The following is a 22,987-nucleotide window of genomic DNA, read 5'->3' as shown; positions in this document are numbered from 1 at the left end:
TGACTGAAGCAAGAGTCCTTGAAATGATTCTCAAAAAAATTGCAAAAGTGATCAGAAAGGGCAAACATCATTTTCAGTGTTTAAAGAATGATATAACTACTGCAGCTTCATTGTATTCTTGAAGAATTGTCATTTTTATAAGAAAATTCTGCTTCAAAGATTTAATAGGTGAATATTTCCTTCTTGTCTAATTTAATGGTAATAAAATAAAATACGATGGAGAACTGCATTTTGTTTCCTTATGTCATAGATCCAAAAAGAGACAAAGATAACAGAACTGCATGACTATAGTGTCAAGAATGAAAAGTGGCTCTCAATTCCTGTTGTGAAATAAATTGTCCACTTAATTACATTTGTTTGGTAGGCCAAATGTTTCAATAGTCATAGTTCGTAAGAATGGAAAATATGGATGAGAGAAAGGTACTAAATAGATACTTGAATATGAAAGGAAGGCAAACAAACCATGAACAATCCACTATGTAGTTCTGTTACCTATAAATAAATTCAGTACCTCAGCTACTGAGCAATTGTCAGGGCATGTCCTGTGCCATGATAAGCACCTGAGAGAAAGGTTGACACATCTTAAGTTCTCTTTGTTATAAACTTATGAAGTAACCTGCCCTTTTGTACTCTTTTTGTTTGTTTGTGTGTGCTGTATGCAGGGCCACATTTCATTCTTTTTCCATATGAGTATCCCATTATTGCAGAACCATTTGTTGAATTTTTATTTGTTTTGTTTGTTTGTTTTTTTTTTGGTGGGGGGTTGTGCACGGGCGAGGAATCAAACCTGGGTCTCCCGCATGGTAGGCAAGAATTTTACTTCTGAACTATCCTTGTACCCCCTGTACTGTGGTTTCCATTAAAGTTTTAAAGTCAAGTTAACTTTGAGAAACAGCAAGAGTGGAGTATTAGAAAACATACTACAAATCTTATCCACAATCCGATGAGCAAGCAATTTACATGAAATACAAACTGGCAAGATCCAGATGAGGATAAGATAAAAGCATCCAATTTATTATTTTTAATTAAAGAATTTTCAAAGTTTATATGATAGGTCATTCTCTAAAAATCTTACAAAATCTCTCTTTGGATAAAATGAACACGCAAACAAACAGAATATGTTGCATTAATGCAGAAAATCCCTGGCTAGATTATCTGAGTTCTTTTGTCATTCTCCAGTCCTTGCTAACTGTGCACCCTTTAAGCTATCAACTTCCTTGACCTTGAGGCCCCATTCCCTATGCACTCTCACCTCACTGTGGCCTTCAACGCTGACTCTTTAGAGGAGATAGTACTAGCAGCAGTGCGGAGTTAAAAAACATCAGCTATGATGACCACAACATTCAAATAACCACAATAATAATGAAAACACCAATAATTTACAAGTCGTAAAACACACCTTTAAGTGGCTTTACATATGCTAAATCACCTGATTTTCAAAACCACCCAACAAAGTAGGGTATTACTATCCCCACTTTTCTCCTGAAGAAACTAGAAATAGGTAAGTTAAAGATGTGCCCAAAGTCACACAATTACTAAGTAGTAAAGCCCGTTTAAATTATAAAATGTACAGATTTTTATCAACTCTGTAGAGAGTCCAAACTCATACACATAGAGATTATAAACTCTCAGATGAAAGGTAACGGGCCAATATAATTCTTATAATACATCATTTGGTACTTACTTTTGATAATGCTAATGATCCTATCCATTTATTAATTTGAAATGCATACTAAATGTCTGTTATGTTTATATTTGCATGTGGGCACAGGGAATATAAAGATAAATGCACAATGCTCATACTCTATGTAATTTGTTTTTATATTATCAATTTTGTCTTTCTTTAAAGAAAAAAGAAAATGAAAACAGATCCAGGGTGAGTTGCATCTTCATTAAAGTAAGCATTTCATAGTTTTTTTTTTTTTTTTTCTGGTTGATTTTCCCTATTCTTGCTTTACATATATACCATTTTCTAAAGCATAGAAACATATAAAAAGAATCATATAAGAAATTATCTATTTTAAGAAAATCGGGGCTGATATTTGCTGGTTTTTCTCTTCACCATCCCCCCTTCCCCCCAAACACACACTTTCTTAAAGATTCAGTTATAAAATGAGCCCATGATACCTTCTTTGCCCACCTCACACGGTTCTTGTGAGGAATAAATAAAACAATGCACGTAATAACAGACAGGTCAATATTTACAAACACAATTATTTACATGAAACCTTCAAATATGCTCTTGCCCATTCTATCCTGACTTCCACCCCACTTTCTGTCTTTGGTCTTTAAAATGTGGTTGAAGCATCTGACTTCTTTTGGAAACCAATTAAGATGTGTATTTCTGATTTGGTGCAGCCCTTCAGTGCTCCATATAAGCTGTGAAGATTCTTACTCACCCCTCAAATAAATACATGTTTTGGATTTTTAATCTCAATAGATATAATTTCTAGTATGGTATATGAGTTTCTTAGAATGAATGAATACATGAACACTGGAATCTTCCCAAGAAATAACTCCCAAAGCGTTGAATTGGAAAGGAAATCCAGACCCATATATTAATCTTTTATCGTTGATGATGCCATAGGAAATAAAAACAGCAATGGCAAATAAAAAGAAGCAGGTGCATGGGGCTATGGGAAAAGAAAAGAAAAGAACTATTAAACATGGCAATGTATCCATTAAATGATGAAGACAACAATCAAATAAAATTAAACAACTAATTAGTCAACAAATATGTTTTGGCTACCTACAAGATGAAATATATTATTCTACTTTGCTGAAAACCAGAAGATAGTGATAGGAGGAAGATATCTTCTGTTTTTAAAAAATAACAGAAGAATAAATACTAGCACTCTAACTAATGATTTTTGTGCAGATACTGGTAGTTCCCTGTGACTGAACAGAGCAGGCTGAGTGACGTTACACTAGAAAAGCCCACACAACCTGCAATGAGACAGCTCAGATGATAACAACATCTGTGAACCTTTCATTTTTATGACCACTTTTCAGCACGCTTGGTAGGTTTCTCTTTTTTTTTTTTTCAATACCATACTTAGAAAAATATTTACTGCCTATAGAAGACTTTGCCAAGGTAACACACATGCCTATCTCATAAGGCAAAATACAAATAGCCATGCTCTTTAAATCCAGTCTGATTTTTTTTTTGTATGCTGTATGGCAGGATCACATTTCATTCTTTTTCCATGTGAGTAACCCATTATTGTAGCTATATTTGTTGAATTTTTGTTTGGTTGGGTTTTTTTGTTTGTTTGTTTTGGGGGGAGGTGTATGGGCCGGGAATCAAACCCAGGTCTCCTGCATGGAAAGAATTCTACCTCTGAACTACCCTCGCACCTCCCCACCCCAATCTGATTTTTAACTCTAAAAAATCTCCAAATAAAATTATCATTATATATCATTCCACTAATAATTTATTTAGAAATTACTCAGCAAATAATGATGAGTCAAAATGTAGTATTTTATCACTTTAAGTAACTTATGTAATAAAAAAGCTGAATATATTCTTTTAGTGCTACTGAGGTTTCTAAATACTCAAAAAAATAAAAAATAGAAGACTTCATCAGTTGTCATCATTTTCTAAACCATATTACCTGAACAAGATGTCAAATGGTATCTCAGAACAACTTGACCAAAGTTTTATTATCTTGGATCCAGAATTCACAATCTTCCACTAAAAACAATTAAACTGCAAATCAAATACATCAAATTTTCTTAAAAATGACTCAGGTCAAAGTGCAAAGTTTTCAATCAACTCCAAAATAATTATTTGAAAAAAAGATGACCAGCAAAATAAATTGGTGTTTTTGGAGAAATGCTCCACACACTTGAAGAGATAACAAAGGAAAAGAAAATATGTTGTATAATCTGGAGACAGCTTTGTGTCCAAGGTTCATTATTTGGGATTTCTCAGTAGAACAATGAGAGAAATCCTCCAATTTTAATGATCCCTTTACAATAATTGAGGCACATCAACCTTAATTCCCACTAGTCTGCCTCAGGAATAGGAATGCCTCACTTTAACTTTAAGATACTATAAATTATGGCAATAACACATTGATTTGTCAGAAATCATTTTTCATAAGTTCAGCTTAGCCTCATTGCATCAGCAAAAGGGCACTACTTCTTCATAGCCCAAAAAAGTTATTTAAATAAATAATAAAGAAGCAGATTTACAAAGAACAATTATATTTCTCAGGTACATAAATGAAACAAATAACAGAAGTCTTCCACGTAAGGGCTGGTTAGGTGTCACCCTGGCGTCACATTAGGCAGTCATAAATTAAGTGATAATAGCTGGCATTTCACCTAGAAACATGTCAGTTACTGTCTAGAAGCTGCAGGTATCCCTGGTGATGTTCATGATTTCTCCTCTTAGGCTTCCTCTTCAACACAGACCCATGTAGAATATCCCATAGAATTAACTTCAGTCTAGGTCTCTGCCCTTGCCTCTTACTTTGTTATACATTGCAAAGAGTTTTCTTTTACCTCAATAAAGAGTGGGGCAGGGGATGAATAGATCTTTGCTCTAGGCTATTTATTGTCTTTTGGGATATTTTACAAATAGGGAACTATTTGAAAAATGAAGGATCTAAATAAGAACATAAAATGGGGGGAAATATGGTGTTAAGAGATAGCCAATATTTGAAGAGTACTTGATAATTTAAAGTATTATTTCAATACATATATCCTAAATGATAATTCAAAGAATAAGCAAGAGGTTAAAAAAAAAATCATCCTTTTTAACCACAAATCTATAATACTATGCAATTTATTACTTAATATCAGAAATGTTTTTCAAAATAATTGGATAATAAATAGGCTCTTAGCATATGGATTTTTACTTCATTCTTAGGAGAAGAACTACATGCCACTTATGTAACCACAATGCCAAATGCCTACTACTTAATTACTGTACAAAGAGAGATCCACATTCACAAAGAAGATCGTGGAAATCATCAAGGAAATTTAAATATTTCGTGTTCTATTGGGAAAACAATTGTCAAAAATGTTGACAGGCATCTATCATGTTTACTTTGCCAACTTGACATCATTTTGGGGGTTAAAAAATAGTTTCTTGGTCTCATTTAGCAAAAGTACTCTAGAAGCTATAAAAAAACAAAAAAGAAAGCAAAAAAAGCATGTTATTATAACTGCCATTTCTTAAATCTGCTTCGCTATTCGATACAAGGTTATGTTACAAGAGGTTATGATTCAAAGGTTTGTGAATCATGTTCTGTTGCAAAGGGTTATGATTCTTCACTGATATCAAAATACTCTAACTCTGGAGAATAAATCTGATAGAGAAGATTAAAAAATAAATCTTTTGGCTAAGAAGTCATAGGGCATTAGACCTGATTCCAGCAGACGACTCAGTTGATCAAACAAAACTTAGTCAAGTTTAGATAATCCTGGTTTACAGAGAGTGGTCTCTAACCCAACTATAGATACTGTCTATCTACTTTCTCTTGCCTAGAAAATCTTTATGGAGCTGCTGAGCCCCAAAATCATTCACATTTATCTCTGCTTTGCCTTGTGTATCTGGATCCAAACCAGAAGTTTTTCAAAATAATCTAATTGGCTTTTTCTTAAGATAATTTTCAAGAAAAGCAAGTTACTTAAAGAATTAAGCAAAAGATACTTATTGCAAGATACTTCCCAAATCAGAATTTGTCAGTTTAGCCCATTTAGTTACTGTAATTTTATCACCCATTAGTATCAGGATTCCTTTGTTTAGTATATTCATGACGAGAAATGAGCTCCATTACCATCCATAATTTTGTCCTGTAAGTATTCTCCAGCCCATTTACCTCAAAAAATAAAATATGACCTGAAATTTATATTTGTTTTAATGTTGTCAGACTATGTCTGTTTCTCAAACTTATTTCCAGGTTACACAGTAGATGCAGCTATCCTTCTGGCAGAATCTATTTGCACAGCTGGTGAATTGTCACTTGTGAAGATACAGTGAATGAATTTCACTTTTCTGAAATGCAGGTTATCTACACCAGCAGGTGTTTACAAGGATGAGTTTTCCTTTAGTACAAGGATGGCCTTAAAATTGATAGGGTCCTGTACTGCAGCTATAGATCCCAGAACTATTCCTAGCATTTGAATACCAAAAACTCATAGCAGAATGCAGAAACATATAAAACATCTTTCTTCCTAGGTTCACTAATATTAATTACTATGGACAAAAAAAAGATCATGCTATTCTTTTTTTTTTTTTCTGATGAGTTCTGGACAGTCTAATGCTAAGAAGGTGGCAAAATTAATTTGTGTTTGTTTCAATTGGTGTCTTTTTGGATCTTGTGAGCTCATAGTTTCACTAAAGCAAATCAAATGGGAAAGATAAAGCAACCAAGAGTGTGTGTTTGCACTCGGAGGATGTGATGACTATGAAACTGTAGTGGTTTGTGTTGCTTTAATCTTCCATAGTTTCCATTGCTTTAATCTAGCACCTCGGCATGGGGTAAAGTAAATGCCTTGGAGAACATGTAGAGAAGCCTAGTGCTTTTTCTGCTACTAATTTGGTAGCATATGGATTAAATTGTTTAACAGTTTATATTTTGCTTCTGACTTTCAGCCTTTTGAGGAATATTTCTAAACTGCCTCAAATATACTTGTACTGCTCAAAGTCTGTTTTTGACCTTAATTTCCTGGTGAATAGATCCTAAACATACATATATAAAGAATTTTGGATGAAGAAAGGCAGAAATAGTCATTCCAAGAGCCTTGCCTACTGGCAGGTGGAAAATGAAAAACTCATGACGAATATTACTATTCCTTACACATAGATAGTATGCTACATAAAATGAGTATTTTTGATGTTTTTTCAGATTACAGATATGAATACATACTCAAATACATACAAGCACACTGAAAAATTCTGCACTCTAAGAAAGATTCTAATAAAGGTTTAGAACCCTAAACTTTTACATGTTTGGGGCAGGAAATTAATGTGAGTTCAATAAGTCATATAGTATGTTGGTGAGCATATTATATTTCTATTGGAACTTTCTGGGATCAATAAATTAAAGACAATTTTTGTAGCAGCATTGTCTTTGTGATAGTACATATGAGAAGGCATGTTACAAAAGGGATCATTTTAATAGTTTTTCAGAAGAAAAATAGGACTCTCCAAATAATTCAGAAGCTATAGAATAGTGATTCCCAAAGTATTTGAGGGAACTCTTGGGAGTCTCTGAGATACTTTCAGAAGTCTGTAAATTCAAAACTGTTTCATAATTAATGTTAAGATGTAATTTATCCCTTTCTCATTCTCTTATGAGTATACACTGGAGATTTTCAATATTGAACAACATGATGTTCAATATTGCAACAGCTGAGCGCAAAAGTACTTTTAAGAATTTATCTGTCTACTATGAAGCCAGCCATTAAGAAAACTGCAGATCAGTACTACTATTCTTACTAAATTGTTTTTGGTTAGGAAAAAATAACTAGAAAATATAATATATCATAAAATATATATTATATACTATAAATACAATATATTATAATATATATTATATAATTAATATATTCAAAACTATTAATATTAAAATAAAATGGTTGTATAAATATTATTTTTAAATAAATTAATATTTCAAAATGTCTTCATTTTTATTATGTTAATTATAATAGGTATAATTTATATGAGCAAAAAATCTTTTGCCAGAGTTAGAAAAAACAAAACTCAAAAACCAGGATGTCCACTTATAGGAGATGACTAGAAATAGCAAATTCACAGAGATAAGAGGCAATTTTGAGGTCACATAGGGAAAGTAAGATGGAAGGAGGAGGTGTTTGTAAAAAATAAAGTTAAACTGAAAAAAAATGGCTAGTTTTACATATATATGTAATATATATATAAAAAATATGTATTTTAACATGGGCAGGCACTGGAAAATGAAAAAAGGGCTTTTTTTTTTTTTTTTTGCCTGGGCAGCCACCAGGAATTCTCTGGGGTGACAGGCAAGAACTCTGCCTGCTGAGCCACAATAGCCTGCCCCTGTATTTTAATTTCAAATAAACATCAAATACTTTTTCAGTAGAGTTATGTCCCAAAAGTCATGTCCTATTCTTTATCTGGCAATTTTATTTTGAGGCCCTTCAAAACTTTTCAGAGAATAAAGTAATCCTGACCACAAAAATTGGGGAATTATTGTCACAGAAAACATAGATTCAGATTTTAAATACAAATCAACACTCACATACAAGCTATCCATTTATAGCAAGATCATTGCCACTGTTACTGTTATTTATCATGTTTTGTTTCCTGTCTTCATCACCCAGATACAAACAAATATTGTTGACCATTTAATATAGAGCCTGTGTCTTATTACCCTCATTTCCTCTTCAAAACTAGTGAACTGTATTAATCCCGTTTTACTGTATTACTTAACTTGTGCTGAACCAATTTAAGTAATACACAGAAAATGACAGATACAGATTTAAACCCAGATCCTCTGACTTCCAGATGTGAGTCTGTGCTGGTCTGAATCTGTGGTGGACCCCAGCAAAGCCATGCCCTTTGATCCTCATTCAATATTGCTGGGTGGGAGCATTTTGATTGTTTCCATGAAGATGTGACCCACCCAATTGTGGGTGGTAACTTTTGATTTGATGATTTCCGTGGAGGTGTTCTCCACCCACCGAAGGTAGAGTTGCTTGCTGGAATCCTGTAAAAGAGGAAACATTTTGGAGAGAGTCCCTTTTGGTAGAGCTACGAGAAAGCCAGCAGACGCCTCCATGTTCGCCATGTGCACTTCCAGCTGAGAGAGAAATGCAAATCGTTGTCAGCCTTCTTGAACCAAGATATCTTTCTTCAGATGTCTTTGATGGGATATTTCTATAGACTTGTTGTAATTGGGACATTTTCTCAGCCTTGGAACTGTAAACTAGTAACTCATTTAATCCCCCTTGTTAAAAGCTGTTCTGTTTCTGTAGATTGCGTTCCGGCAGCTAGCAAACTAGAACAGAGTCCAAATTACTTTTCCATTCCTCTCTTTGTTAGACTTATCTTGATTATAGGACAGACTGCCATTTTTTGTTAACTATACAACTGAAGGACAAAACCTGCCTGAAATAGAGATGTATAATTTGATGTAGTGACTAGGAAACTGTAAAATCTGCAGTCAAATTTATACAAAGTCATGTCATGAGTGGTGCTACCATAGATTTGTCATTTTTAGCCACAATGATAGATGATTTCCTTATAGGCCATTTGACAATCCATTAATTAAAACAACAAAAATAACTAAACCAGATGTACCGTGGAATTTATTCAGGTCATTTTATCATAAGCTGCAATAGTCAGAAACTTTTATCTTGTGTACTGGAAGGAGCAATTCACTTGGAGTAAGATGATTTAAGTTTTAGTTTTGACTCTATCAGTTCCTATTAGTAGAACCTTAAGCAACTCAAAATATCTAGATGGGCTTTATTTTTCTCCCTCAGGTAATAAGATTAGCATCACCTGCCCTATATGCTCCATAAGGTTGGAATGAGTATATACATAAATATAAAAATGTTTTGCCAAATGTAAAGCCTATGTAAAGGTATAGAAATGTAAGATATCGTTTACCTATTATTCCATTAAAACTGAGCCAGCCTTGTCCTTTCTTCTCTTTGTAACCCATAAGTAATAAATTTCTCTTATTGACATAGTGATCTGTGATTTATTTTCTAAATCCCATTATTTTTCCCCTTAAAAGAAATAATATCTCTAAGTCTATGAGAGGCTAAGCAGACCTGTAACATTTATTCTTCACCCTGGAATATAGAGAATCATTATCCTAAAACCGAGCTATGCAGATGGTTGTAATTCAGTAACTATTATCTGTTACTACTGTTTGCCAGAAATCAAACAATTGACTCATATAATTTTATAATTCACTATTTTCTGGTGCCACTATGCTCTTAAATAATCTTGAATCATTTTGTTCATTTTTTCCATGTATCTGGAATCAGCCATTTTTCAAGGATCCCTGATTTCTTTAAATAAAATAGTTATTTATAGGCAATTTTGGTGCTAGGAGTGTTCATTGTGATTGGGCTGGTTTAATGTTTGTAGGCCTTTTCCATGGAGCTATAAAATACCTTATTTTTTTTTAAAGATAATACATCATGAGCTCGTACTTACATTTCCAATTCAAATTTAGTGTTATAGAATTTTTACTTCTTGGATTCTATAATTACATATCTCTTATTGAGTATTGAAAAGCTGGGATCCTAACAACATTAATTTAATTATTTGCTTTATCATAAAAATGCATAGATAAAAGTTTCAGAATATTAAAATTCAAAAAACAGTTGAAAATTTCTTTACATTTTTTTGGGGGGGTACACCCCACCAAGTTGGCAAATCTAATTATTATGTTTTAATCTCATTTGATATGAGATTTGCATTACTTAATACATAATTATGTTTGTTTGTTTCATTTGACTCATAACTTTTAGGAATTGCTTTTGCATTTCACGTTGACTCACTTTTGTCTTATGATTATATAAAAGCATTTACATGCTTCTAAGTCAAATCTACAAACCAAGGTCTGTTAAGAGAAATCAGCTTTCATTCCTTTTTTTAGCACCTTGTAGGTGCTGACATATATTTTAGCATATGTTTTTGTTGTGTTTTATCTTTTTAATTTTTAATTTAAGCAAAAATTGATATATAGAAAGAGATTATATAGATGTATATATATATAGTTGTATCTTATATATATTTTCTTCCAACTTATCTTCTTCACTTAGCAACAAATCCTGGATATCACTATACAGCAGTGCAAAAGATATTTCAGTTTCCTTTTTACATCAGCATAGTATTCCATGTGAATGTACTATAGTTTATTCAACTAGGTACTGCACATAGGTATTTAGAACATGTCCGGTTGGTTTGCTTGTTTCTTTGTTTTCTATCAAAAAATAGTGCTGGAATGAAAAGCCTTGAGTAAATGTCACATTTTAATTTCAGCAGTGCCTCTTTGGGATTGATTCCTAGAAGTGAGTTTGCTGTGTCAGAGCATAACCACTATGTAACTTTGCTAGATATGTATTGCTAAATTCCCTCCATAAGTGTTGTAATATTTTGCATTTTCAACAGAAATGTATGAGATTACCAGTCTCTCCAGAACCTCCTCAATGAAGTATGTAAGTTGAGAATGACATGTTATTTTAATTTTAATTTGCATTTCTCTTAGTACCAAATACTTCTGATCGGTCCTATTGCAAGCATACAGTAATGGGGTACTTAAGTCTTGGGGATAAAAGAAGGAAAGCTCAACAAAAATGAAGAAATATGACATTTAAAAATGTATTAATGAGAATATTATTATACTTTGGGTTCCATTGTACTTTACAAATTGAAATTGTCTTATTTAAACATTAGTTAGAGAAGAAAATAATTTATTGCACAGATATTTGAATTTGAGGCAACTTATCGCGAATGCAGTGGGTGTTTTTTAAGAATAAGATATCTCACATGGTACCTAACTTAGACCTTTAAAAATATAGCTGCTGATGTGACTTAATAAATGTTTAAATGAGAGAATATTATGCAAAAAAACTATGCTGATAGTTTTTCTGTTTTGAGATTATTGCTACTATTATTATTATTTGGCTAGTATTTGTATTTTCCAGAGTCACTGTAAGGGATATCAAAGTGGTTTCAATTTACTCTGATAAAAAATCAATTTTTCAGATTCAGCTGAGGATTTTGTGGTCTGGGCTTTTCTTGGACCATTACCCTATATTATTCTATAAATATTTGATGCTAGGTATTGATTTGTATTACTTGCACACTTGCTTGAAGTGTTGATCAGGTTGTATTCAGACAAAAGCATTGATCCCTAAGCAAAGTCATGGAAAAATTTAATAGATTTTCTACCTGGGCTTAAGTCAGCAGGCCAGTGAGCCAGTGCTTAGTTTCAAGGCTATGTCTACCCAACAGACTGCATATAATTCCAACAAGAGCAGAGCTTTATGCATTGCAATGATATATCACATGATTTACAATGCTTATTTTCTTATTAGTTATTCTCTATTTGTGAGAAAAGCCTCAAATTCAATAACTTGCTTCAAATTCAATAACTGAACTCATAGCCAGATACCATGTTCTATAGCTGTGGTTTTTATTTAAACTCATATTACTGAATATAAATATAGCTGTCAATTGCTTCATGTTTTTAATAATGTTAAAAACCATTTTTGCCACATATCAGTCAATCTCAAGTGAAATATCCAAAAGCCTGTTATGTGGTCATCTGGTGAAGATATGATGGCTCCGGTGTCACATTTAATTGGACAGAGCTTTTTTTTTTTTTTTTATCTTTTTCTTAAAATTTGGTATTTCAGTGAGGAGCGCACTGGAATAATCCAGAAGGGAGAGTGCCGGTTAGAATCTGTGCTGCTCCCAGAAAAGCCATGTACTTTAATCCTCATTCAGTATGGCTGGGGGCCTTTTGGTTGTTCCCAGGAAGACGTGATCCACCCAATTATGGGTGGTAACTTTTGATTAGATGATTCCCATGGAGATGTGTCTCCACCTATTCAAGGTGGGGTTGCCTACTGGAGCCTTTAATAGGGAGCCATTTTGTAAAAAGCTTTAGAGGCCACACAGCCAGAGACCTTAGGAAAGGAAAAAGGAAAACAACCCCTGGGGAGCTTCATGTAACAAGAAGCTGGGAGAGAAAGCTAGCAGACTTCACCAGGTGCTCTTCCAGCTGAGAGAGAAACCCTGAACTTCGTCGGCCTCTCATGAGTGAAGGTAACCTCTTGTTGGTGCCTTAATTTGGACATTTTCTCAGCCTTAGAACTGTAAACTTGCAACTTAAATAAAGTTCCCTTTAAAAAAAAAAATTTTGGTATTTCAATTTTCAAATCCTTATTCTTCTCTAGTCCCTCTTGTTTTGAATTTAATTACTAATTCTACCACTATGGTATTGCACATATTACAAACTCTTTAGGATTCAGTTTCTTTCTTAAAATATATGAAATAAAGAAAAAACAGCACAAATTCAGCAACAACCTCATGCCTACTACTCTATTAGACCCTTGAAATACATCCTATCAATATCAATTAACCCTCTCAATCATTTTGTAAGGTGAATCCCCATTTTATAGATAGGGAAATAGAGCTCAAAGAAATTAAGTGACTTGGTTCAGTTTACATAGCTACTAAGAGGGTAGAGTCGGTTTTTCAACTGCAGATGTATTGATTATTGAATTTCCTCTTTATTTTTGTATAACCTTTGAATCTGAAAATTCATACTGAGCATTTAGAACGCTTTATTCAGCAAAAAGTGCTAATTCTGACTTTAGTTCTGGAATGTATTCCTTTCTCAGATGTCATTCTTTTACACCAGTTTTACATGCCAGAAAAATATTTGCCTTTTTTTTTAAGAGATGTTATTTAATGACCTTTTAGTTAGTATGTTCTTTGTAAGAAAATGGAAGTGGACATTCTGTGAATTAGCATGCAGTATGAATTATTTTGAAGTGTGTCTACACTCAAATTTTGCCAGTGCCATAAGTTGCCAGATACTAAATACTGCATTAAGCTTTCTTTTGCAATATTTCTGGAAAACTTTATGCATATGTGAGGTGTAAAATATATCTTCTCAGATATTTTTTAGATTAAATGAACTTCCAAATCTCTATCACTAAACACTTAGATAAGCAATAATGGTTTCCAAGTGTGCCTAAAGAGCAAGTATCTCATTCATGATGGGATTACATTTTGATAGGATTACATTTTAATCAGCCTCCAGAAATATTCATCTTCACAATTGTGTGAAGAATTAGAAGCAGATAGTTTCCTCTCAACTATCCTTCCCTTGAAATCCCAATTTCATTAGTTTTATGGGATGAGTTAATGTGATATTTAACCAACTTCAAAAGTTTTCTAACATTCACTAGCTTAGAGTGTTAGAGGGAATTTAAAAGGTAGGTTGATAACTATAAATGTACTATGAACATAAATGATTAAATCATTTAAAATGTTTATTAAGACTCTGCTGTAGGGAAAAAGAACCTAGCTCGTTCCTTGATGTATTCCGTTATTAAAGAAAAGTTTTTCTTTAGATATTTAATCATACTATTTGGGGGAGGTTTTTTTGTGTGTGTATGCTGAATGGTGGGGGTCACATTTCATTTTGGGGAGTTTTTAATCAGGTTTCTTTACCATACGCTTTTTTTTTGTTTGTTTGTTTTGTTTTGTTTTGTTTTACATGGGCAGGTACTGGGAAACGAACCCGGGTCTCTGGCATGACAGGCGAGAACTTTGTCACTGAGCCACCATCACATCACCCTCCCAAAAGGTTTTAAGGTTATAATTATAAAAACTGCAACGTTTCCAGTACCTTACAGCAGTGAGAAACAAAAACCTAAAATTGTGGAATTGTAACCCATACCAAACTCTGAAATCTGTTCTACAACTAATTGTTGTGATGTACTTTGAAATTTATTGCTTTTATGCATATATGTTATTTAAAGAGAAGGAGTATAACAGAGAAGATAGGATTTAACAGGAGTTGGATAACAGAGAAGACAGGATTTAAAAAATGAGTATGACTGCTGAATATATTATATTGATATTTCTGTTGGTCTCCAGTGTCTTGGAGCAGCTAGAATAAAACGAAAAATCATGGAACTGCAACGCATACCAAACTTTAAAATCTGCTCTATAACTACTTGCAAAACTGTACTTGAAAAATTATTGCTTTTTTGTATATATATTTCACAGTTTAAAAAAAGTTAAAAAAATTAAAATGGCTATGTTTCTAGAATAGAGTGAGAAATATTTTTTCCCCAACTCTATTTTTTGGGTCAATTTCTGCCTCTGGTTATCAACTATAAAAAGAAGCTAGATGTACCAAAACACCAGAATTGGTTTCCCTTTCCTTCTTCTTTTCCCCAGCCCATACCACTATTCAGTTGTCTTCTCAGGGACACAGTGCTGTGAATAACACATCTGGCACCAAATCTTCTCCAGCTTTTCCAAATGGGAAGCTGAGTATCTTTTTAGTTTATTTCTTACACTTCATATCCATAGAAGTTACTGACACATTTTATAAACTTCTATCTCATTCTCTTCATTTACCTGGTCATTAACATTGTTCATGCTTTAATTAACATAGCTAAGATGCATTTAGATTACTCAATTCTTTTCTATCCCTCAATTGAGGGATATGTGCCCCTAAATTCTATACCCAAGTTTCTAAGGTCATTGTTGCAGCCATTGCAGTTTCCTGCCCACAACTGTTCAATAACTTCTTTATTGTCTACCCAGCATCATTCAAAATCTGAGTATACCTGAAATTTACATTTGTATCTCTTCGCAAACTCTGTCTAGCCAAATTATACTACTTATTCTTCATTCTCTGCAAATGTTCTCTTTATTTTTTTTTTCCTTTTTATACCTCTGGTGAATGTTTTTCCCTTTATTCAATAGTGTCTTCTCTACAAAGAGTACTGTCACCATACATTGGAATTTCCCATTCACTGAGCACATCGCAAATTGTACCAGCTCAGTGATGTCACCTTTCTCAGTTGTCTTGAATTATCAGTTTGTTAAAAAAAAATTCTATATGTGGCACATATCTTTAATTATAATTATTTGTATACTTGCTTCTACGTGTCTGGAAGAAGATGTCTGAGTGTAAGTACCTAATACTTATCCATCCTTACGTCATCTGCAGCCTTCTAGTTCAGTCACTGAAACATAATCAGATAATCTTTATTTATTGGATAAATGATTATCTGTTGTCAAAACCTGCAAAAACAAACACCAAAAGACCAAATTCAGAAAGCTTCTTATGTACAGTATTTTTCTTTCTTTTCATAAACCTAAACCTGAAAATACTACTTTTTATACTTGTAAAACTCTAATTATTTAATTCCAGTGATAAGAAAAACTAAATATTGATTCACATTTGGGAGCAATTCATTAAAATGTTACAATTTGTCTATGTCATGGCATGTATTTTACCAGTTGGCATTTATCCAAATCTTGTCAAGTAACATCGTCCACAATTTGACAATTCTGCAAAATGAATGAACTTCTCCACCAGATAGCATAGCAGAAAAGCATTTCCCTTTCTCAGGTAGAAAGTAATTTTTCACTCACATTCCTCCTACCCAATATCAGTTTTAAAAATATAATTCTGATGCTAAAGTGAAACAAAAGAGAGATGAAGTCCCTACATTATTAGATACGTCATTCTGTAGAAATGACAGGTAAATCGATTTTCTGTCCAGCAGAGGGAGGAGAAGATATACTTGAAAATTTCTAACATGCTTTTCCAGATTACTCCCATGAGCAACAAGAAAATATTAAAAATGGAGGTAGGAGAGACACCACAGATTCAAGTTAGGGATTAAGAGATGGACAGTAATTTGTTTGGACATTCTATGTGTGAGAAAAGATTATAGGTTCTGGTGACATACAAAAAAGACTAAGATAAACTTCCTGGCCATAAAAATCTCAAAATTTAATGGGAATGGGGCAGAAAGGGAAACAGATAATTTAAATATAAACATAATATGTGCTCTATTAGCGCTTGAATAATTCTTGAATAATTATGAATTAATTTCAATCACATACATTTAATAAGCACCAAACATATGTGCGCTGGTTTGAAACTGCTAGGCACCCCAGAAAAGCCATGCTCTTCTTTTTTTTTTTTTTTTTTTTTTTTTTTTTTTTTTAAAGGAAAGACAGAGAGAAGGAAGGAAGGAAGGAAGAAAGGGAAACATCTTTTAAACATTTTCTTGTTTTATTGTATTCTGTTTCTCCGTTTTTGTTACATGGGCTGGGGCCGGGAATCGAACCGAGGTCCTCCGGCATAGCAGGCAAGCACTTTGCCCGCTGAGCCACCGCGGCCCGCCAAGCCATGCTCTTCTAATTAAATTTTGTGAGGGCAGATCTATTGTGTGGGTGGACTTTTTGATTAAATTATTTCCATGGAAGTGTGACCCCTTCCATTCAAGGTAGCTCTTAATCAGTTTACTGGAGTCCTTAAATGTGCTCATGGATAGAGAGCTCAGGGTTAACACAAAGGGCAGAGAAATGACATCAATACACAGATGTTTGGAGATGCTAAGCTAAGAGATGAAATTCAGAGTCTTCCCTGGAGAAGCTAAGTGAGAACCCACAGGTACTTATAAAGAAAGCTACTGGAAACAGGAGCTCAGAGAGCTGTTTGAAACCAGAAGCTAGGCGAAAGATAGCAGGTGTCGCCATGTGCTTTTGCATGTGGCAGAGAAACCCTGGATGCTACCAGCTTTTCTTTAGAGTCGAGGTATCTTTCTCTAGTTGTCATAATTCATACATTTTCATGGCCTTAGAGCTGCAAGCTTAATAAATTCCCTTTGTAAAAGCCTATATATTTCTAGGAAATTGCATTCTTGCAGCTTTAGCAAACCAAAACAATGTGCCAAATATTGTGGCAAACACCTTTCATTTACCTTATTTGAACCCCACAATCCAATGAAGTAGTTACTGTTAGCATTCATGTTTTATAGGAGATAAAACAGAGGCAAAACTGTTAAGGACTCGTCCAAAATGCAATGACACATGTAGCCTGTCTGTTAATTACTATTCTATTCTGGCTTTAATTTTTTGAAGCAAATGCCTAAAATGAACAGATAAGTTTCTTGGATAATATGGCATTATTAGCATAAGTAAAGCGTCTTGAGAAATCTGAAACATGAAAAACTAAAACCCTTTAAATGTCTAATATTGTTTAATAAAATTTTTCCACAAACAAGACTTATAAATTCTCAGATTAGTTTTGTGTTATATAAAAAAAGAGCCACTATCTCTTTAGAACAGCTAGAAGTAAAAACCTAAAATTGTGGAATTGTAACCCATGTCAAACTCTGAAATAGGTTCTACAACCAATTGTGGTACTGTGCTTTGAAATATATAGCTTTTTTGTATATATGTTATTTTTCACAAAAAAAGAAGTAAAATAAGTTGACTGTGATGATAAAAAAATATTTAAACCTCAGCCTCATATATTATGGAGCAGCTAGAAGGAAAAATATGAAAGGATCATATGGTAGCCCATGACACACTCTAGGATCTCTCCTGTAACTACTTGTTGAAAAGTGCTTTGAAAATATTGATTTTTTATTTCTTTGCTTTGAGTACACGATATAATATATGATGAAAAAAGGTTAAAAAAACCAAACTTTTTTTAGTCTCAGGATCTGTTTTCACTTTTAAAAATTTTCAAGGATCCCAGAGAGCTTTTGTTTATGTAGATTTTATCTATCAAGGCTTACCATATTAGAAATTAAAACTCATAAATTAAAAAAAAGGTTATTAATTTATTCACACCAATAAACATAAAACATGTTAACATTGAAAAAATATGCTACTCTCTAGAGAGTTCAATTATATGAATTGAACTTCAAACATCAAAATAAGCAAACATTGCTGTCTGGGTTTAATTTCCTGAAATGAGAAAAGTACAGCTGACCCCATCTACAGACCCAGAGGTCAAGTTTCAGTTTTGACAGTAACTGGTGTGCCATTTCAAATTGATTAACGTCTTTAATTCTCACTTTCTTAATTTGAAATGATAGGATGTTGATAATAAGTACTTTATGTAGCTCTTGTAAAGATAACATTTGATACTGTTTTGATATCGTTTTTTAATGAATGCTAATTTTTTTAGATTTATTTTTGTATGTTTTACCTCTTTCCCTGCATTTCTAAGTGTCATCTACAGGTACCAAGAGGTAAGGCAGTGTATGTCATAAAAACTCACTTACATATCACCTGATTTGACAAATATTAGCAGAGTTCTCAATAAATCCAGAGAAAACTTCCTGGGCAGCCCAGTTTAACGCCAAGGGAGAGATGGAGAGACTTTACCTTTTGTCTCACTCTATCTATTTTTATAGGATTAATATTGGCAAGCCTGGGGTATCAAAATGAGGACTAACTCACTGGGGATGTGGAAGAATGGCTCCTAAAGGCTTCACTTTATTGTCAAATTAAACACAGGGGGTCCCAAAGAGAATGAAGCCAATTCTTAGAATAAGACAATCTCTAGCGTCTCACCAATTGAAACAAATGTTCTTTTCTGGTAGATGGACTCACTTCTTTAGGCAAAGAAATGTGATACAGAATCCAAAACATTGGAACATTTAGTTCTAAATTTTTCCCAGACTGTGTTTCTGAATAAAAATATAATACAATATTTTATGATGTTTCATGGGAAAATAATTCAGGTTCAAATACATTTTTGGAAAGATGAGAATAAGCAAAGTCACGTAGAGTCTCTAGTATGTTCACGTGAATTTTCATTGTCTAAAAGATAATAAATGTTTCTGAAGCTATTTGAAAAAAAAGTATTTTTAATATTTAACTCGGTTTTCCTTCTAAATGAGTAGTCATTAAAAATCTCTTTAGATACTGATATTTTAGGGGACAACATTTTGAGAAAATTGAATGGATAATAGGATGGAAAGAATATTAAGAAATTAGATTGCCAAATCAAATCTTCAAAACTGTCTCTGAAGTATAAATCTTGGAGACTTCTTTAAGAATGGTATTCTAAATTAGGGGAGAAGTGATGATGTCATTTTTGTTTAGTGGCATATATATATAATATTGATGCTAACTTTCAGTGCAGCTCCCTCATTCAGCTCCAAAGCAAAAATGACAGTAATAAATATTTAATTATATATATGTATATATTATATATATACTTTTATACATATTATAACATGTATTTAACATGGACAGAGCATGGCTCTATTAGAAAATAGCATGCTCATCAGAAAACTCAATTAAAGTATAGGATAAATATTTGATAGCTATACAGTTTTTATGTATTCCATAAATATAACATAATCACTTTGCTAAATGTTTGCAAATTAAACAAAATTATAAAGTCATTCAAATTTCTATAACCTTAATGAAAATATGGTTAACATGTTGGTAGATTTCTCTCTAGTATGTTTTGATTGCACCTGTCTTAATATAGTTGCAATCATAATACATTTGCAATTTATAATTGACCTTAAATTACTGAGTCAAGTTTCTTAACTATTGTTAGCATGATTAAACTATAACTGTAAGAGCTACAAAATACTCTGAGTAAATTCATTTACTTAAGTCTTTTCTTGTAAACTGATATCAAATAGATTTCCTCCTTTTCTAGCATTTATTGCATTGAGATTACTGATATTATTTAAAACTTAATAAGGTTTCAGAAAACAAAGAAAAATACAAATGTCAACCTAAAATAAAATCAAAAGACAAAAACACAAATCCTTAACTAGAGATAAGTATACCTTAACTGGACTTTTTAAAGATGCATTCATGTATTCTATGTCCAATAAATTTTTAAACCAAAAGTTATTACTTTAAATCTCAACTGAAGTATAAGTAAACATTAAGAGTAAATCTATTTTTAGGGGCACATAATGAACTACTATTCACTTATAGACTCAAAATTTGAATGAAGCTACCTATAATCATTGATGTTTCACAGCTTCCCAAAATAAGGAACTGCAATAAAATAATTAGCAAAAAATCAGAAATATCATATCGGCCTTTGATTTTCCATTTATATTTAAATTCAAATAAAAACGTTTAGGATATTTTAAGTATAATATGCCATTCATTTTATAAGTATCCATGTAATACGTTTTCCTCTACTCTTCATAGACATATATGTCTAAAGTGACCTATTTAATTATATAAATAATATAAGAGGGAACATGGTAGAGGTGGAAAAGGCATACATATATTTAAAAATCAAAGAGACCTTTATTTAAATCTTGTATTTGTGAAAACCTGGATAATTGTTTTGATATCTTCTTTTCTTTAAAATGGAAGGTAATTTATAGTTACTTATTGCTGTTTTCAAGATAAAATGAAATATTTATTACTGTGAATGAAATGTATAACCAGCAAATCCCTTAATAAATACTTGCTCTTCTCTCATTTCATTCTCCCCCAAATATAGAGTTTTCAATAAATTAAATTTGAATTTATGCATGGATTAAGCAGAATACTCAATACCAGGAATGATAGCACAATGCAGGGTAGGGAGGGCATAATACCTACTTTTCAAGACTTTTTTCAAAATGAATCTGTGGATAGAACTTGTGAAAATATGAATCAACCAACATATATCTAAATCTAACAGAGGTTCTTTGGGAAAAATAATGCAAGTAGCAGAAATAGTTCTGGGGAAAGAGAAACAGCTGCACAACCCATGGTTAAAGGTAGAAGGACATCTTTGGGGTTATTACGATATGTCGAGACATGTTCTCTATTTTCTTAATTCAAGTTGATGCCATCAGATAGGAAATTCCTTGCGTTCTGTTTTTCACACACACACAAAACAGCTATATCAGGAACCATCTCCCAGGTTTGGGATGATGATGCAACGTTCTGCTTCTATTCAGCAACTAATGTTCTCATCATTCTGCATATCATACAAAGTTTAAAACCTAGGAAGAACACTCATCAGATATTTTGTTGTATTAGTCATGGTTCTCTAGAGAAACAGAACTAACTGGAGTTATCTGTAAAAAGAATTATAAAAGTGTCTCCTGCAACTATAAGAATACAAGAGTCCAAAATTGGTAGGGCAGGCTGTGAGGCTGGCAACTCTGATGCAACGTCTCCACGAATTTTAGAGGAGAGGCTCACTGGCTGAAGAAATAGTGAAAATTCTCTCTTCTCCCTTAAAAGTCTTCAAATGATTGGCTCAAACCCAAATGATTGGATTATATGCTTGTAAGAGACACCATCTTAGTTGATCATAGATGTAATCAGCCACAGATGGAATCAACTGACTGAGGATTTAATAAACCAGCCTTCTGGTTTATCAACCAGCCACAAAATATCCTTGCAATAATGGTTAGGCCAGCGCTTGCCTGACCATTCAACTGCGCACCATCACCTGGCCAAGTGACATCAGAACCTAAGTATCACACCTGTCTACCTTTTCTTCCTCACCACCTAATTGCACTAATATATGCTCATTCTCAGAAAGAAAGTTTCTTCCATCTAAGTCACTTCCTTCTTTCATGGTTACTTTTCCTCCCTCCTCAAAGTTGCATTTAGAGAGGCATCTGTAATTACCACCTCTATTTCCTCACCTTCAGTTCACTTTAATCAGTTCGCCCCCATTCATTGTCTTCTGATGCTGTTCTAGTCTTGAGATGTCAAAGACTTTCTAGAAGTTAAATCCAATAAATATACATATGCATATGAATATTATTGAACACTACTATTCACATACTAGTCATACGTGTGTGTGTGTGTGTATGTGTGTGTGTATGTGTGAGTATCTCCAGTCAATTCTGTTCCCATGGAGAATCCTGATTAATACAAAATCAGCCTGCATCTCTAGCTTCGTTTTTAAGTTGTTCCCCTACATCTTCACTGTTCTAGTTATATTGATTGTTTTTAGATTCTTGAAAAACATGGTCTCTCCTGCATCATTCATAAGTGTATCTCCAAAGTTAAAAAATAATGATTGGATGTAGTATGCTAAATTAATGTAGATAAAATCAACTAAGGAGCTCTGTACAAGAAATGGCATGTATGGTACTATAGCTAAAGTAAAATGTCTAAACAGATGACTCATATAAAAGAGATTCTGAAATTAAAAAATGGAATCTTAGAAATTTAATCTTCAAGAAAACAGAGACCTACAATGGCAGAGGAAAAACAGGAATGACTATATTTTGTTGCTGTTGTCATATGGGGATTATACCAGATATCCCAGAAGAAATATGAGACAATAATTCAGCCATAACAAAATAAAGGCTTAGAAAACAATTTTGTTTTAGCTCCTGAAAAACAAAGGGAAGGAAATTACATTTATTGAGCAAATGTGGGCCAGGCACTCCCAAGCAATTCGCTACTCCCTATATAGAACAACATGGATTATGGCCAAGGCCTTGCAAACTAGTAAATAAAAGCCACAGT

At 33.0% G+C, this 22,987-nt stretch overlaps 1 pseudogene; it reads right to left on the bottom strand.

Annotated features, from left to right (window-relative positions):
- LOC143675537 (securin pseudogene) overlaps positions 1-22,082 on the bottom strand; it is a 33,186-nt pseudogene extending 11,104 nt beyond the window's left edge.
- Between the last annotated feature and the right edge of the window lie 905 nt (positions 22,083-22,987).

Source organism: Tamandua tetradactyla, chromosome 3 (genome assembly GCF_023851605.1).
Source record: "Tamandua tetradactyla isolate mTamTet1 chromosome 3, mTamTet1.pri, whole genome shotgun sequence".
NCBI classification, from domain to species: Eukaryota; Metazoa; Chordata; class Mammalia; order Pilosa; family Myrmecophagidae; genus Tamandua; species Tamandua tetradactyla.
Note: the sequence above shows the minus strand (reverse complement) of the source record. Positions and strands in the feature narration are given on the sequence as shown.